This window comes from Hippoglossus hippoglossus, chromosome 13, assembly GCF_009819705.1.
Source record: "Hippoglossus hippoglossus isolate fHipHip1 chromosome 13, fHipHip1.pri, whole genome shotgun sequence".
In the NCBI taxonomy this organism is placed as follows: domain Eukaryota; kingdom Metazoa; phylum Chordata; class Actinopteri; order Pleuronectiformes; family Pleuronectidae; genus Hippoglossus; species Hippoglossus hippoglossus.
Window position 1 is genome coordinate 2,696,409 of NC_047163.1, and position 13,341 is coordinate 2,709,749.

Consider the following 13,341-nt stretch of genomic DNA (forward strand, 5'->3'; position numbering starts at 1 on the left):
CAGCGCGTGGTGGGAAACACACACACAGCAAGAGTGATTTCAGGTTATTCACCTGCTGCACTCACCTACACCTTATATTTTACAGAATAAATAGATATAAATGACATTTGTTTACATGAGTCTTCCTTCCTGTTAAATCCTGGTAAAATCTCTGTACACGTACGTCAAGCAGTGTTTGCTCAGGAGTCCCCCCCCCCCCCCCCCCCCCCCCACGCCGAAACCAAACCGCCCAATCCACTCTTGACCCTGCTTCCTGGTCTAAAATTAACCACACCCACAACTGCAAACACCCCCACCCAAAAGTCTGTCGCCAGGAAACTGCTCTCATCATCCATCATTTGGTTTCTGACGTCATTTGGTCGCATCCACACACACGCACACACACACACACACACACACACACACTTTCTTACTTACTACACATCTTCCAGAGCAACACGTTACCTCAAAATAACTCATAATAAGAATATGATTTCTTAGAGTGACCATAATAACAAAATGCCACAAGAGTTTGACACCTCGGACTTAATTTGAAACTTCACCCTGAGGCCTGTGATCCCAGTGACAGTTTGTACCAGACAGAATTAAAGGAGGGTCCAGTTACTAAAGCTCATAAACAATAAAGCAAATGCTTCCAAAAAGGAAAACACTGCAGTCAAGCTTCTGTATAAAGTCACATAAAATGCAAACTGTGGTGTGAACGGGTCATTTGATTTTAAGCCCGAAACATAAATGAATGCTTGACCTTAGACCCCAGGGCCTTCATGTAAGATAAGTAGCTGTATAATTCACAGAGTTGGTCAAAATGAATCCCATGTTGTTAGGCTCTGATTGGTTTAGGACCATGTAGCTCGCTGGTGCCTGTTGCTACGGCTGAGATGTTTTAATACAACTTCACTGACTCTGTAAAACATTCAGGTCACCATTGAATTTAAGCTCAGAGCTTCCACACGTGTATAAGAAGTGAAGAACGTGTTGAGTGATGTCTCAGACTGTGTCGTTCCACTCACTGAACTGAAACACAACTGAGCACTGGATATTACCCATGATCCTCTGCTTCCTGACCCAGAAGAGCTGCTGCTGCAACAAATCCACCAAACGCTGTTCAGAATTCTTCATGTTTTAACAGTTTCCTGCTGAATATTGGAGATAAACTCTGGTTTTTAATAACTTCTGAGTCTTTTTAACTGATCTCAGTTCAGCTTCACTCTTCAACTGGAGCTGATTGTGACAGTTGAAGCTGTGACTCTCAGTCAGTTCTTCTCACAGGAGATGGAACCCACTCAGCAGAGTTACAGAGAACAGACGTTCAGGGAGTGAAGGAGGAAACTTTCTCTTCACTTTTATCAAGCTGAAAGTCTGATATTCAGCATCAACACCAATACCCCCGAACCCCCCAGTGCGTACATTATGTAACCCAGTGTCACACATGTGTTGATGATCCTCTGTCACAGTACGGGTGTGTTTTGGCGCTCGCGGCCTCTGAACCCTCTTTGGGCCAAAACACATACCAGGCTGGTGGGCGAGTTCTGAGCCGGAGCTGGAGGGCAAACAGATCCTGTGACCGTCCCACTGCAGCTGTCGCTGGTGTAACGCTGAGACGGGGGCTATTTGAAATGGTTGCGTTCGACCACGGCCTCAAGACGTATCATTACAACCACACCTGGGCCAAGCTTGAAGAAAATGTAGATTAGATCACATGTGTAGTTTCAGAATTAGTTTACACTAATATCAATATATATATAAGGTAAATGTATTATGTGTAAGTATGTTTTAATTAGAGTTTGCATTCCTTTAAATGCTATTAAATAAAATAAAACCTTATTATTTTGGATGCTTCTTCTATCCGACTGTATCCTGCTTCGTCTGCATGTCTCAGATTGATCTGTTATTAACGTCTGGTGACTTAATAAGCAAGAGCGTCAATGTTATCTGTAGAATCTATGAATTAATTCATAAAATATCTTCAACATTTGATTATTTTGGATAAATTAGAGTTTAGGTGCTTCTCTCCGTCGTCCAAGCTGCAGGCTCCACCCGTCTGGCACTCGTCAAGGTTTAAATAAATGTTATGAATTATGCTCAAGTGTTATTTGAGCCAGGTCTCATTACAAAACACTGTTATAAACTTGGAGGCATAGTGACATGCCACACTGCAAATAGTCCCCGTAAACCCCTGAATGCTGGAGTGTTTGTAACCAGCCACTGGCATGTTGGCATAAACACAAGCAGCAGCTGTCTTACTGAAAGTGTCTTTGCATTTACACAGCATGCTATTGTTATTCTCTCCAAACATCAGCAATGTGGAGTCACACACAGACACACACACATACACACACACACACGCACGCACACGCACACACACACACACACACACACACACACACACACACACACACACACACACTTCTGTGCAGCTCTCAGCAGCTCCTGAGCAGTTATAGTGATATCTCACAAATAAAATCCAGTTTCTCTCAAGCTGATTTAAAGCAACAAAGCAGAGTCACCGATAGAACTGTCATCTGCCGCTGCTTCTCCAGAAAGTGAGATGTCAGCCACCTGCTTCTCCCTCTGCAACAACAACCAGACACAAACCAGCAACCTCTTGCAGCTCGTTCTCCAAAAAACCACAGCAGAAACCCCTCAGGTATCTGCAGGCTGCAGAGAATCAACAGCCCAGAGACTTGAACGAACCACATCCATCCTTCCTACCTCAACGCTCGGCGTGTCTCCTCCAGTGGTTCAGAGGTGACAGATCTCCACCTGCAGCAGCTGCACAGTTTCAATCGCAGCCTCCCTCTAACGTCCACTTCCTTTCTCTCCTCAGCTGCTTGTTGATTTGTTGTTGGTATTTTTAATCTCTCCCCCCCTCTTTCTGTCTGCAGCCCTTGCCCCCTTGCCACCAGCCAGCCTGTTGCTCCCCTCACTGAAACCTCAGGCCTGGCCCGGGCCCATGGCATCTCTGGAAGGGGGGGACGCGCCTGGCTGCCTGATTGGCCGCGGGGCAAGAGGGAATGCCCCATATTAGGGCAGCAAGGGGGCGGGGTAGCAGGACCATGATAACGGAGGGAGGAGAAGAAGATAACATAGTTTGGGACATAGTGGCCGGTCTGTCTGAGCTGTGTTTCCCTCTCAGATTCCTGCACCATTCTTCCAACGTGTCAGACTTTTATTATGAAATCCAGCATCATCAGGACGTTTGAATTGAGAGTTGAGATGCTACCGAGCTGATGCTATCGGGGGAAATTGAGAACTTCCTGAAGCTTTTAAACTAAACAGTCCAACGATGATAATCTGAGGCCGAGGTTTTCACTTCGGCACAAGAGATAAGAGCACCTCCCCCCCCTTTTCCTGCAGGGGTTTTAAGTGATGTAGTAATAAAACCTGGCTGCATTAGCAATATTGAGTTAGTGATTTATCGTCCCCGTCAAATAAAAGCAGATAATGCTCCTCCTCATCTACTATCCGACTGCAAACTGCTGCGTTTGCATCTGCTGGTGACTTCATATTAAAAATGGGACAGTTTCCAAAAAAATGTATTGTGCATTCGGCCCATGGTGATTAAAATGAGTTGGCACATGTCTGGCTTCAGTTACAAGGGTTTTACTCTCCAGTAAATCATCGGCCATTTTATTCCTCCATGTCCCGACTGAGAAAGCAAACTTAGAAAACCTCAAGAGTAAAGCAGGAAACAAGCAAAACAAAAAAAACAGTTTGTCTCTAAATACCTGGATGAACTTTACAGCAAGTTATTTTTATCACAAATGTCTGAAAATAGAAACAGCAGGCGTTGGATCTCTATTTAGAAAAAGTATGACTCTTCCTTTCAGGGGAGCAGCTGCTGTTGTGTGGCGTGTGTGTGTGTGTGTGTGTGTGTGTGTGTGTGTGTGTGGGAGGGGGGTGTTATTTGTCTGCTTTGTGTTTTCCTGCTGTGTGCATGTGTATGTTTGTTTTATTAATAATATTAATTTGTTGATCCCCTGAGGTCAGAGGTCACCCAACACAACAGGTAGATCCTCAGGCAGTAGTGGGATGTGACTACGTGCATTTATCTGTACTTAAGTAGAATTATTTTCAGGTAAAGCTACACTTAACATGCTAACACTTAAAAGCAAATACTTATTTACTTTTACTCAAATAGAAAAGTAGTATTTTTCTATGTATTTGTACTTGTCCTCCACCTCTGTCCCCAGGTGTTAAACTCATATTCAGCACCTGCCGCCGTGAGAAATCCCTCAAGGTGTCGCTGATGTGAGCAAATCAAGTCCGACACAACTTCATGTTCACTGAGATGAAATGAGCTGGAGATGCATCCGCTCCACTGGAAGTAATTCAGCTGGATGAAATGAGTTTATCTGACAAAACATGGCTGCCTGCAGGTTTCTGATGAGTTGTTGACAGGAGCAACAGTGAACTTTACTAACTCCAGTTAAACTCTCCAGATATTCGTCGCTGCTCAGGCTGCAGCAGCACGGGGCTTCTCTCTGCATTCAGCCCATGATGATGGATTCCAGTGAAGTAGGCAGAAGTGTGAGGGAGAGATGCTGTCAGCGCAGATCAGGCAGCCAGCACTGTGTCAGCTAACATGCTCATTGTTGCTTTCCAGCTCGCGCACAAAGCCCGGATTTAGACATGGGGGAGGACTGGACGCCTGGAACAGGGGCTGGGTCAGATAGGGGAGGGATGGAGGGTGAGGGACGGGAGGTTATCTGTGGGCACATCGCTGGGGATTTGATTTATCCCTCATCGTGATCATTAAGCTACAAGTGAGGCCTCGCTTCAGAGACACGTTGTGGACGGACTGTGCACGATCCTTGTAAATTATGTTTCTGGGAGGGAGGGACGTCAGGAGAAAAGGAAGGGCAGGATAAAGAGAGTGGGGAGGGGGGAGGGTGTGATTCAGGAGGATGAGCAGCTCGGTTCAAGTCGGGCACAAGTTGCCAACACAGCCATGAACTCAGAGTTTAAATGGGCCAGGAAACTGGAGCAGGCTGTGTGTGTGTGTGTGTGTGTGTGTGTGTGTGTGTGTGTGTGTGTGTGTGTGTGTGTGTGTGTGTGTGTGTGTGTGTGTGTGTGTGTGTGTGTGTGTGTGTGTGTGTGTGTTACGGTCTGCAAAGGGGAGGATACCTACTGGGCTTATTAACTTGGATTTCTGCTCCATCTGATCAACCTGCAGTTAAATAACCACTATTCACAAAATATGATGCTTTGAAGAAATATTTGGTAGTTTTTATAAAAATCAAGAAGTCGAAGAGGAAGTTGGAGAAAACAAAGAAGAGGAAAAGAGAAAGTGACCGAGTAAGAAACCAAACAAGAGTGAATATTGGAATATGTTTCACCCGTTGGTGAGAGAAAGAGGCCAGAGGATGCAGGACAGATGCAGGACAGATGCAGGACAACTGCAGGACAGATGCAGGACAACTGCAGGACAGATGCAGGACAGAAGCAGGACAGAAGCAGGACAGATGCAGGACAGATGCAGGACAACTGCAGGACAGATGCAGGACAGATCAGATGCTGGACAGATGCAGTTGTCGACTCACGAGTTCATCATCAGAAGCCAAGTGAACCCAGATGGATCCAAGTTTATCCAAACAATTCGATGTTTACTTCATGCACATTTTGCTCGGAGGTCGATAACTGCGTCGGCTACTTGCCTGCTGTGTTTCAGATAAATTAAACTCTGTCATTCTTCTCTCATTCTTTTAATTATGCTCCTGTCATATTTATGTAAAATGTGTATCAGCCGACATGTTTCTTTGGCTTCTGATGTTGCAGGTTTCTTCTCTGTCAGCTTGTCAACAGATGCACATGTGTACAGCTGAGTGCCACTTGTATTTAGAGCGAATCTGGCATTGTGTTGCTTTAAACCAGTTTCTGAGGTTACTTCTTCAATGCTAATTCAGTCAGAATGAGAATTTGACTCTGGTTTCCAGTGGCTCTCAATGTGCTCACACACAGAACCAGTAACAATTCCCAGGGAATTTCACATTTCCATTTTCAAAGTCATGAGTTTCACCTCCGGTGGTTGACAACAGAGTCATCACACCAAGGACATGAAATCTTTCAGGCTCCGGACCGACAGACACAGACAAGAATGATGTTGTTGTACAAGTTATTTGTGTGCGTTTGTGTCCACATACCGAGCAGCGCACACATTCTCCTGATGTAAACTTAACACGAACTCAAAACACCTCTCAGTGACACAATGCTCACTTCCTCTCTGTGCCTCGACCTGCAGCGGAGCCACCTGACCTCTGGGTATTAATAGAGATGAATGTTAGGAGTTCAGTTCTCTGAATGTTTGTTATTTTGGAACAACTGAGGTTTACTGGACAATATAAACTCTGACAAACTCCGTCTTGTTTGTTAAATTCGCCTCAAGTGTCAATCACGGTGTCCAGGATAAAATCTTTCATCTGAGAGGATGTGGTTTAAAGTTATGATTGGCATTTAAAACTAAATGTCATAAACTACTGAATGAATGTGCTGCTGGTCTCTACTTGCCTGCAGCTGAAATTTAAATATAACGTCTTTTAAGGCTACAAAATTATCTGACTAAAAGTTGATTTTAAAGTTTTCTGGGTATATAAAAATGGGACTTTAACTCGCTTATATACAACTGATGTATACCTGCTGCTGTAACAACTGAACTGCCCCTGTGTGCGTGGATCAATAAAATGTTATCTTCTCTTAAATCAGTTCACATGTGTTTAAATTTGTTGAAACTATTCATTTTTTTGTAATTGAGTAAAACTTATACGACTCTTGCTGTGATTTATTATCCTGATGGAACTCACTTGTTCACATTGGATGCGGAAACGCTGCCGATTCACTTTGAATTGATGACGTTGTGCGTTGCCGAACTGCATCGTGGTTCCGTTGCGTTGTTTGTGCTGCGTGTGGCAGCAGCCAATCATCAACTAATACTCATATGTCAGAATGAGGCTGGAGACAAGAGGCCGCAGCAGCTGGTTGTAGAGTTTATCAGGGTTTGATGGACAGCTGGCGTGGCCCCGATATCAAGAGAGTCAGGTTGTGCGACTGGTTGTTGTCGTTGTGACGATCACGCTGTCACCAAGCGACAAGAAGAACGAAGTGGCTCTGGATCAACAACTTGAGTTTATATTCAACACATCTCAAACCACGAGTTGAACAAAGCCTCCTCCTGCGTCCTCGCTGTCACTGCAGGTGTAAGTGCTGCTCTACATCCACACAGATGTGGTCCATTAAAAGTTACACACATTCTAATCTAAGTAAAAATACAACTCCCCCCCCCCCCCACCGATGTACAACATGAAGCGAAAGGAGCAAAGCTTAAGGCTGAAAGAGTCAAAGGAAAAGGTGCCAGGATCAAAGTGGATGTGATCATCAACTGAAAGATTCATTCGTTTAATTCTGACATGAATCATAAATTATCTCCCGAACTTCAAACAAGGATTTTACTCAAATCTATAACGCTCAGATTTACAAATAGAAGAATAAAAGGAATGTTTTATCATAAATATCTTTTTTTAAATGATCCTGTCTTCATACAAAACTGTTGCTTTAATGGAGGCTGAGCGGCTCCACATACAGAGTGAGACAAGTTGTTCATCCTGACCTGCATTGGAGGAAGGTGTCCAGGTAACTCTGAATATTCCACGCAGACACTCACACATGGTCAGCAGGAGGAGGCCGACGGAGGAAACACACTGATGCAGGAGCCCACACACGGGCCGCGGGGCTGGGAGAGCTGGGCTGCAGAGCTGGGGGGAGGCAGGTGGTCGTCGTAGGCGATCCGGGGGTCGGTTTGACCGTTTGGGCCCAACGGGAGAACGAGCTGCGCTGTTAGTGTGATCACACATAGAAAGAAAGCAGGAGAGAGAGGGAGGGCGGAGGGGTCCCAGGGCAGAGAGAGAGAGGGGGACGGACGGACCGATGGATGGATGGATGGATGGATTGACAGAAAAACAGAAGAAGAGAGGGACTATCTCATCAGTGTGTGTACATATCAACATATGGACGAGTGAACTTTCTCTTTCTTCCACAAACCACCATAGTGTGTGTGTGAGAGGCGACAGCAGCGAGACAGGACAGAATGGGGGTGTATTAGCACTAGTGGACAGTCAGCGGTTTGCAGCGACCCTCTGTAAAGCCCCGCTCCATTGTTTGTGGTGCTGGAGGCTTTAGCTGTGACCCAGCGGGGCCTTGTTACTGGGCTTAGAGGGGCTGGACCCTGGATACCAGTCAGACACAACCACACCTCACATAGGCCAACACATCCTCTGCTTGTGGAACTTTATCACCGAACGACCAAACTTTCATTTATTCATTTAGTTTTTTAAGCAAATGAAAAAGACTAAACAATGAATCCGTCCCAGCTTCCACATCATGTCCGTGACTCCCAGAGTTCCCTTTAGACATGTCCCTTTGCGATCTAATCACAAATATTAACTTTTTTAAGGCTCAGTCATTTCCTCAAAGTCCTGTAGTCTTTAGTTAACACAACTCAAACAGGAGGAAATATATTTGGGAATATTTTTGTGGCGGATTACTTCTCATTTGCTGTTCATGTGCTTATTTCCAGCAGCAGGATGGTGCTTGTGAAACTGGGTCTGAGCAAACTACAGCATGTTGTGTGTTTGGATATAAAAAATACAAGTAAATAAACCAAAGCACCCTGCTGTGCCTGGTAAAGATTAATAAAAGATGATGCTGCTCGCTGACCTTCATGAAGAATGAACAGGACATTCAAAGGATTGGGAAAGATCAGGAAGTGACATCACAGCTCATTATCATAATAGACAGGTGACTCAAATCAGGGGAAATTAACCTCAGACTGCAGGAAAACACAGATCCAGCACAAATATGTACAGATATATACATTTACATTTTACACACACACACACACACACACCACTGCAGAGACAAGAACACATCAGTTCTTTATTAAGACCAGGACACGTCATCAAGTGATTGATATCAACTCCCTCCTCCGGGAACTAGAGACGACCTCGGCAGAAATAAGCAAACTGCACTGTGTGTTTTCATTATGAAGGAACATGTGACCAGAACAAGTGACTCACTCATGTGTTTGTATCAGTTCTATGACACAGGGGGATGAATTCTAAAAGCTTTGGAGGGACACACGCTTTGGTACATGTGCTGTTGCTGCTGGTGAATCAGTTATATTCAGTTATATTATAGTAATATTCAAATGGTTGAATATCATCACAACAAGACGGAGATAAACACTAACTCAAAGATCGATTGTTCGTCACACGGTGTGACCGTGGCGTGGCGTCAAAGTTTGATTACACGCCATCAAAACACCGAGGTTCTGTATCTCGGACATACATGGACCAATCGAGTCCAAACTAGACATGTAAGACAAGAGTCCCGGCCTGATGACATCTAAACAGAAATCATGACCTAAAATCACAGCGCCCCCTGGTGGAAACAGGAAATGTCTTGTTTTTTGCATGTCTTCCACTTGGATGTATTGCTCCTCATCCACTTACTGCAACCATATCAAACTGTGTCAAACGGGTCTCAAGACTTTGATAATGACGGCATAAGATTACTGTGACTTTTCGTCAAACGCCATAATAGTGGCGTGGCGTCAAAGTTCATCAACTCGCCGTGACACACGAAATTGCTGTAACTTCAGTGTTCGAGGTTCAACCTCCCTCAAACTACATTTGTGTATCAACACTCCCCCCCTGAAAATATTCATATGGTTTTAAGGAATTATTAAGATATTTTGCCAATGGGCGTGACAAAATAACTGACTAGCGCCCCCTAAAGGGCAGCCCCGACACCACGATTGGCCGACATGTACAAAAATCGATGGGGACATGTGTCTTTTCATAACAAACAAATAAGTCTCTTGGATAGATATGCTAGACCAAACAGGAAGCCCACCATTTTGGCTTTAGTGGTATATTTTTTATATATATGTTTTTTTTCATTTTTTTTTTTTTCTAGGAACAGTACACCAACAGTGCGGCTTTTTTGTGCCACTTTGTATATATGAATATATATACATAGTGGCACAAAAAAGGCGTTATGGCGGAGCGTTATGGAACAACGCAACAGGAAGTCGCCTATTTTTGACGTTACACGTTCGATCATATCAACTTTAAATGACGTCATCTCAACAACATGGAGATTTTTTGTTTTTTGTTTTTGCCCTGAACAGATCAGTCTGTGCGTAGTGATACTGACAGTGCTGCACGTGATGGCGTGGAATGTAGTGCGTGATTAGTGGCCGTGGTTCGGAGCCGTTTCTCCCGGTCCCCCCCCCCCCCCTCCGCGGCATAATCAGTACAACACTACCATCTGGTGGACAAATGCGGAAACTGTAGAAACAGTCTGTCTCTAACAATTACTATAATAACAATGATTTATAACAATAATATCTAAATTCTTACAACATATTTAATTTAGATTGAAGTTAAGAATCGTGACATTTCCTCAAACTGTGTAAACATTGTGTTGCAGCGAAGGTTCATCCTTCGCCAAAGAAGACGATGTTGTCAAAACTCCACTGTGCATTGTCCTATCACTACCAAACTTCTACAAAAATCGATGGGGACATGTGTCTTTTCATAACAAACAAATAAGTCTCTTGGATAGATATGCTAGACCAAACAGGAAGCACAGGGGAATAAGTTCTAAAAGCTTTGGAGGGACACACGCTTTGGTACATGTGCTGTTGCTGCTGGTGAATCAGTTATATTCAGTTATATTATAGTAATATTCAAATGGTTGAAAACTGGTTAAAACAACGAACCTCTAGAGAAATGATCCCTGTAAAGACATCCTGCTGGATTCTGTTTCTGTACAAATAAAGGTTGAATGTATTAAGAAGATTAGATTTAGTTTTGTGGGGAATTATTTTGTAAATTACCTTATTTATCTCAGTTTTATCCTTGAGAATTAATTAATGGTAATAATAATATACAGTGAACATGTTGAATTCTGCTCCTTACTTTAGAGCTGGAACTATGAGACACACCCTACATGCCTGTAACGTGAGTGTTTAACATGGGTGGAGTGATATGCTGAAGGACGTGATGTGTCCCGTGATGCTCTCAAGTTCAGCCTCAGCCACAAACTAAGTTACAGGAGGTGTTTCTCCTGGTCAACACGCCTGTTCTCTGTGGTGCTTCACAAAACGCCCTCATACGACTTAAAGGCTGTAAATGAGTCCGAGCGGAGACCTGCTGAAACTTTCACATCCATTACTGGCAAATCACATTTAATCTAATCACAGGGGAGAGAACTGAGAAACGATCTTAATTGGTTGATCACATTCAGGAGCATGAGTGGACGAGAGGAGGAACTGAGATCTGAGACAGAGCTGAACCTTTATTTCCTTCGTCTCAGACGTCACACAGTGTGAAACTTTAATACTTCCTGGAAATACCAATGACACCAAGGCCCAGGTTGTATAAACGTAAAAAAATGTGCTTTAATGTTTGACAAACATGTCTTTGAAACACAGCTCAAGTATCATCACATTTAAGATTAAGACAATAAGATAGAAGTAAAACTATGAAAGTAAACATGACATCAGGATGAACTAGTTCTCCACCAAACATCGTGAAACGGTGAATCCACGGTGAGCGGCTGTGATGACATGTCTCCTCCTCCCGGCTGCTGAGGCGTTTGTTCAACATCGACCATCCCTGAGAGAGAGAGAGGGGGGGGGGGGGGAGACCTCCAGTTATATACAGTATATATAGATATATAGATATATAGATATCAACGCTGTAACAAACAGACATGGTTCGGTCACTGAGTCTCAATTTACTGTTATAGACCTTTTGAAAGACATTTGTGACTGATGGTAATTTGATTTGCAGTTTGTTGTGTTTTCATACATGATTGAATTATATATGAATTACATATTAAATAAATACAATAAATACACAGACTCTATACACATGTGTGTGTATTGTCCCTGAGCTCCTCACTCTCGTGTTCTAGTGTTTAACCAGTGTTTCAGTTTGTGTTTTAACTTGAGTTTGGACTTTTTGGTTTGTTTCCTGCAGAGTGAGACACAAACGGTCTGAAAGTTGTTTTCCTCGTGTGTGTGAAGCTGTTTTGTGTTAAATTCCACACATGTATTCATTGTAAAGCTTGATTCCTGCTTCCTGTGTGGAACCTTCTCACCTGTTCACACACAACACGTATTTTAACTCGTAGCCCCTGACCACACACTCACTTTCTAATAAGCCACTTGTGCTAATAAGCTGTTAATGTCACGGATTCATCATTTTATAATGAGCCATTAATTAAATACATCAGCTTCGGGGGGTTTTATCACAACCTGGCAGTAACATGCTGCTCTTATGAATTTAATCAACAAGAATCACACCCAGTGGAGCACAAGGCCCAACAGTTCCCCTAAACCCAAATCTGAAACTTAATAAGAAAGTCACATGTCGTCCAATCAGCTCTGACTCTGTAGTGGAACCCCCCCCACAAACCAGGCAGGTACGATGAGAACCAGCTGAGTCGAGGGTCGAGTCTCCACCAGTTACTGTTTGCACCCTCGTCAGCACTCGAGTCCACGGACAGGACACGGTGTTAATTAAAGTGCAGTTAGCTGAGGGACACGGAGATGATCACACTCGGCTCTTCAGACGGACGACACACTGCAGCACGAGGCTGTTCCATCCGTTTTCTCTTTGTGCCTCCGTCGTATCTTTGTCATGTTTAGGGTTTAAATTTGATCAGAGGTCTAAGAGGCACTTTGTGATGAAGTATTATCGAACACAGCACTTATTCATTTTAGAGGAGATCTTCCTTTTATAAATGCAGTGTCCCTATTTCCTTTATTTAGATTTCACTTTCCATAATGATCATATTTTACTTGTAGCCACATTTGATCTTATCAGTTGTTTTCATTTATTTTAATCATTTATTTTTCTTCTATATCAATGTATTGATGTATGGGCTCATCATGGGCTTCCTTGTGTATCTCATATACACAAGGAAGCTTTTCATGGGTTTTAGTTTCTAATCCTGTTTCTTTTCACCTGGAAAATACTTTGAAATTTACCATGCAGCTTCTTTTTCTAACCTCCCACAGGACTGAACAGGAAACAAGTGTTGTGGTGCGATTGTCATCATTAAGACTGAGAAGCACCGAGGTCGTCCCCTGACAGCAGAGACTCCATCACAGCAGCATGTGGGGGGTGCAGCTCGATGCTGCAGCGACAAGAGAAGAACAAATAAACACAGAACAGTGAGCAACATCATCCCACCGGTGTATTAAAGGGTTAACATGTGTACGTTGGAGGCATAGACAGTAAATAAAGATGGACGACGATGATTTTGACTTTTTAG

The 13,341-nt window shown here is 43.5% G+C and overlaps 1 protein-coding gene and 1 long non-coding RNA gene across 2 annotated transcripts in view; both read right to left on the reverse strand.

Annotated features, from left to right (window-relative positions):
* The window catches only part of prx (periaxin), a 31,097-nt gene extending 27,906 nt beyond the window's left edge, over positions 1-3,191 (reverse strand). Inside the window, exon 1 of the mRNA XM_034605030.1 lies at positions 2,713-3,191. The gene's annotated coding sequence lies outside the window, so the exon portion shown is untranslated. The remainder of the gene's footprint in view (positions 1-2,712) is intronic.
* An 8,242-nt stretch (positions 3,192-11,433) lies between these two features.
* LOC117773329 lies at positions 11,434-12,886 on the reverse strand. The gene is made up of 2 exons (XR_004615904.1): positions 11,934-12,886; positions 11,434-11,675 (listed from the first exon to the last, which is right to left on the reverse strand). It is a non-coding gene; the product is annotated as an uncharacterized LOC117773329 (long non-coding RNA).
* Positions 12,887-13,341: the final 455 nt, after the last annotated feature.